Source organism: Gobio gobio (assembly GCF_949357685.1).
Source record: "Gobio gobio genome assembly, chromosome: 2".
In the NCBI taxonomy this organism is placed as follows: Eukaryota; Metazoa; Chordata; class Actinopteri; order Cypriniformes; family Gobionidae; genus Gobio; species Gobio gobio.
The window spans coordinates 65,282,198-65,288,296 of record NC_137098.1 but is presented as its reverse complement, the minus strand read 5'-3'; positions in this window follow the sequence as shown (position 1 = coordinate 65,288,296).

Sequence of the window (6,099 nt, the reverse complement as noted above, 5' to 3'; positions counted from 1 at the left end):
TACTCCACTCTTCAGTGTCACATGATCATTCAGAAATCATTCTGATATGAGGATTTAATGTCAATGCTGGAAACTGTGATACTCTTTTCAAGATTGTTGGATTAATACAAAGTTAAAAAGAACATAATGTAATAATATTTCACAATAGTAGGCTACTGTTTTTTCTGTATTTTTTATTAAATAAATGCAGGCTTGATGAGCATATATATATTGCCCCTTTTTTACATTTGAGCCCCTGCCCCTGAAGAACTCTCTGCACGGCCCTGTTCTTCAATATATCTTCATTTGTGTTCAGCAGAACAAAGAAACTCATACAGGCTTGGAAAAACTTGTGAAAATGTATGAGTAAATGACAGAATTTAAATTTTTGGGTGAACTATCCCTTTAATGAAACCCTACGCATGCACAGTGAGAACAATAAACTGTACTTTTATTTTCTTCTTTCACCATTTGAGTGCGAGTCAATTCAGTACAAAATGTCAACAGTTGCTCTCACAAATACCGTCAAACAATAACAATAGACTTTAACTATATGAGTACTCATCTGTGAATTGTGTAAAAACTCCAACAATTTGAGCAGTTAAAACATGCTATGTGAAGACAAAGAACACAGTCTGCTCTGAAGTGTGGCATGATAAGAATGGAAATTATCCATAAAGGTGACAAAATCTGATAGGTGACTTTATTCACTTCTCAGGTAGTGTCTTCCCAGCTGACAAAAATATGTTCTTAGAATGTCTTGCTAACATTTTGATTAAGTTATGAAAATGTTATTTCTGGATGTTTTTTTTAAACGTTCCATTTTTTTTTTTGCTTTATGTGAATGTTAAAGGAACATTCCATTCTATAATTTAAAAAAATGTTATGAAAATGGTATTTCTGAAAGTTTTCTGAATGTTTCTGAAAAAAAATTCTGTTTTGAAACGTTTTATCTCAATGTCATGAGAATCTTCATCATGTAAAATAACATTGTAAGTACGTTTCATGAACGTTGTTCTCAACATTCTCTCTCTACATTACTAAAACATTCATTAAGTACAAAAGTATGTGCTCAGAACGTTTTATGATATATGAATAAAAATAACATTATAAGGACTGTCACAGTTGGTTTTGGGTTTTGTTTGTTTCATGTTCCTGTAATGATAGTCCACTGGAGGCAAGTTGTAGTTGAACCCAAGTGCAGCATTTAGTAGATTCAGAACGTGAACAGGAATACGATGAACATTCATAGTTTTCAGTCACGTGACTGTTTTGGAGCCTTGGAGGGCAAAACCGCCATAGAACTGCAGCACAAGCCTGTCAAATTTCCATCTTAAAACAAAAATATGTGAACAACAAGATGCACGTTTTGGGCACTTATGATCCATATACAGCACCTGCTGCAGTATTTCAATCACTAAAAACAGCGGGACGTTTTTAAAACGCTTAAAGGTTCACTTCACAATGACAATTTCCTGATCATTTACTCACCCCCATCTCATCCAAGATGTTCATGTATTTCTTTCTTCAGTCGAAAAGAAAATAAGTTTGAGGAAAATATTCCAGGATTTTTCTTCACACAATTGAGTTCCATGACAACCAAAATGTTGAAGGTCCTGTTGGGGTAACAGCTTAGGACCCAGGACCAGTAGTGGAAAAAAAATGAAGACCAGGAGTCAGGAGTCAGATTAATTAAAGAAAAATTTTACTGAAGAATAGTTTGCAGTTTCATCAGCAGAAGCCAGCTTCAAGAGGAGTTCGTAGGCCGCGTTCCCTCTAACAGTCTCCCCGCCTCCGTCTAACGTACATACAATTTTCTGAACAGTTATACTGTTTTCAAGGTTCAGACACGTCATTACTGCCATGTGGAATGATTCTGATTGGTTCTAACAACATGCAATGTAAGCAACTTTCCACACGTAGACAGATAGGAGCATATATCACTAAAAATGCGTAGATTTGATGTCGCCCAGGCCCAGATTAGTCCCCAATGACCTCGGAGGTCACAGAAAAGACGCCTCCAAGTCTAGAATCGTCAGCCGAAAGGACCATCTCCAATACTGGATCTGCACAGAATCATGAGACGCACACACAAAGCTCCACAGAATAACAGTTTCCATCAAGGTCGGGAGCATCTTAACTAACTGACTAACTGACAAAGCACTTCTCCAAAACATGCTGATACTAACTCTAGTTCAGAAGTGAATTTATTTTATTTAGTAAGAAAGAAAAGAATATCAAAGAGGTACATTTCTGTACCTCAACAGAAAGAGTCCCCAAAGAGTCCCATAGCTGTGACATAGATGACCCCAGGGGTCACCTTAGTAAGACATACAGTTAACACATGCTGAGCCCTCTTTACTCCCTGGAGTGTCAAACACCCAGGACATTCGCCTGTCAGCACGTCTTGACACAGACTCAGAGCAGCACCTGAAGAATGTGGATTCAAAAGCACACAGCAACTAAAACACTACAATATCCAAAATCACTCCTTGAATATAGAGAACTGATTTATCAAATGTAGGAAATGGTTATAACTTGATTATCATTAATTCTTATTTTAATATTGAACATAAAATCAGTCTTGAAGGATATGTGTCTGATGAAGAGACAAGTGATGTTTGGCTTGACCCTTGAGTCCAAATCGAGGACTTCAGAGGCTCTGCACGATCCCAGCTGAGGAATAGGGTCTTATCTAGCCAAACCATCGGCCATTTAGCCCTTTCATGCATGGTGTCCACATTTGGGGACAGTTAATTTAACTCCATTTAGGGTTCATTTATCTTGGTAATTCTCTCCAAACCACTTGAGGGCACTGTCAGTAGATTGACAGCAATATTTTAACAATGGCTACTGTCTTGTAACCCAAATATTCATTGCTTGATGACATCTTTAATCCAAGATGGCTGACAGCGACAGCCATGTGCCAAATGCCCCAGGCATATCTGTGAAAAACTTTTACATAAGGAGGTAAATTGAGCTAAAAAAAAATATTAGTATGTACAGTAAAGTATGATGAATATATTAGTATTTTAAAAACTAAAATTTAGAGTAAAATGTCGTTTTTATACACCAAAAACTAACTGTCCACGTATGTGGACGTCATGCAACAGTGGAGTCAGATTGCATAAAGTCTGATTTCTGTAACCTGCTAGTATATGTGTTCTGTTTTTGCAAATATGTTTTGAATTGTCTTATATTGTAATAAAGCAGACATTTAACAAATATATCAACATAAATAACCATTAAAAGTGACATATTATGGCATTAAATGGCAACTTTACACATACATACCGAGACAAATTTGCATTTTGCCTACCAAACAGGGACAGCACAGGTCAAGCACTCAGTTCAGAATAACAGAGAATATCCCAGAGGACAGTGTGTGTGACAGTGACCGCACTGATGAGGAGTGTGTGCCAGCAAAGCCCAGCCCATATTGCTATTAGGTTTCCACATATATGTAACTAACGTTATAGTTCCTACACTCTGTGTTTTATCGTTGTTATATTGTAATATTAATGTTTTAAATATCTGAGCTGTTATGCATAGCATAAAATGACATAATAAAAGCACAATATTCCATATTGTCATCTGTGGCTTTTTGTCCCATTTTACGCCTTTGTTGCATGGTGTCCACATACGTGGACAGTTAAATAATTTTTAAATAAAACGGAATTTTGTAAAAATTAAAATGGATTTCAATTTTAGCATCATATTGCAGTAATAAAAAGAATTAAAAAAAAATCTAGATAAATGTTTTCCATAATGCATAGGGATTCCCTGGTGTTAAGACTTGTATGGCTTAATATAACAAATGATGCCTCTTACTGAAATATGTAGTAGAAAACCCATGAAAGATATACGTTATTTAAAAAATCCATTACATTTGGACAATGGGCAGCACCATTTTGTTTGTGTTCTATGTCAACGACGTAGAATGGTTGCATTCGGCAATCAACTGGCGCTACCCGTAGCTATTTTTTACCACAACACAACTCGAAATTTTTTTCAGAGTTAAACAAAACCAATTAATTGCTTTGTAATTGCATTCAAAACACACTCAAACAAACACCAACAGATGGGCGCGCACACACACACCCCAATGTGCAATGTAGGATTGAATAAGTGCACTCAATAATGTCCACTAGGTTTCGGACACCACTACAAATGGCTGTAGTGCCCTATTTAAGGGTATAGGGGGTGATTTCGGATTCAGCCCCTGTCGTGGAGACTGATGAGGGCAGCCCATAACACATCTCGATTGAGACAGCAGTCTGTCAGATGTGTGTGTGTGTGTGCGCGTGCCGATCTATTGGTGCACATGTGTTTGAGTGTGTTTTAAATGCAATTACAAAGCCATTCATTTGTTTAACTCTGAAAATTTTATAAAAACATTTTTAGTTGTGTTGTGGTAAAAATAGCTACGGGTAGCGCCAGTTGATTGCAGAGTGCAACCATTCTACGTCATCGACCTAGAACGCAAACAAAATGGCGCCGCCAATTGTCCAAATATATAATGTTTTTTTTTTAATAACGCAAATCTTTCATGGGTTTTCTGCTACATATTTCAGTAAGAGATATCATTTGTTATATTAAGCCATACAAGTCTTAACACCAGGGGATCCCTTTAAAAAAATAAAAATGAATATACTTTTGAACCAAAATTGCTCATTTTGCGCTGGTGGTGCACCAGAGATTGCGCAATCACGTCGAAAACGTCACACTAGACGTAGGCAGAAGTGCCGCCCCGAGCGAACGTGCGAAGACTAATACAAACGCCCTTTACCAAAAACACCATTTTCGAATTCAAAATCGTCCGACATCGTTGTTTTACCTTTTTTTTGCTAAAGAACATTTGTATTAGTCTTTGCATGTGCGCTTTGTAAACACGGGGGCGGTGCTTCTGCCTACGTCTAGAGTGACCTTTCCGCAGAGCAGCGCAAGATGAGCAATTTAGGTTAAAAAGTATATTCATTTTTATGGCCGATGGTTTGGCTAGATTAGACCCTATTCCTCGTCTTGGATCGTGTAGAGCCTCTGAAGCCCTTCCTTTGAAACTGCATTGATTTGGACCTTCAACCGTTGGTTGTCATTGAAGTCCATTGTGTGAAGAAAAATCCTGGAATGTTTTTCCTCAAAACCTTAATTTCTTTTCAACTGAAGAAAGAAAGACATGAACATCTTGGATGAGATGGGGGTGAGTAAAATATCAAGAAATGTTCATTTTGAAGTGAACTAATCCTTTAACGTATAAAAAAACTATATGGCAAGTTGGAGCAATAAAGATTCAATTAAGCAAAGTTTAACGCTAGGATTTGTTGATATGGGTTTTATTTTAAATCAAGTTGTTGCACCACTTAATTTTAAACGTAGATTAATTGCACAGTAAAACCGTTTTAGAGCTGCTCAAGCAGCAGACGGAGAGTGAACTGACGACAGACTAAAGAATCCTTAGTGCAACCCACCCTTAAAGAGCCTAATGTACTAAAACGGTGATATTAAAAGATCAAATTCAGTTTGTGTGCTTGTCCTTGTGTTGCATTAATATTCTGTGTTCATCTGCTTTCCTGTACATGATGCAACATCAATAAGGTGTATATATACTTACTGCATTAATACTGACTACAAACCTGGTAAAAATGACTGGCGGGCAATGGAGGAGAGCGTTCCTATGAATAGACTTGACTTGGCATGGCATAGATTAGCATAGAATAGACATGAAACATAAACTCACCAACAATGTTACAGGGGATAATACTTGACAAACTGACAAGTCAGACATGAGGACTATACAGAGACTAGGGGCAAACGTGACTATGACAACCACTGAACAACCAGAACTCAACCACATGACGAGACAATGAACCAATGAGAACTATGGACACATGACTAGCCCAACCAATGAGAACATGACACATAGACAAGGGAACCAAACAGAAGAAGACACATGAAACTAGGGAAGCACATGACATGATCACAAGAAATTTCTAGATATGTCATTCTTAGAACATTTTCTTTCAACATTATGAGAATGTATAAATAACATTATAAGAACGTTCCATAAACATTATTTTAAGAATGTTTTGTCCTAACATTTACATAACTTTGAAAGAAACT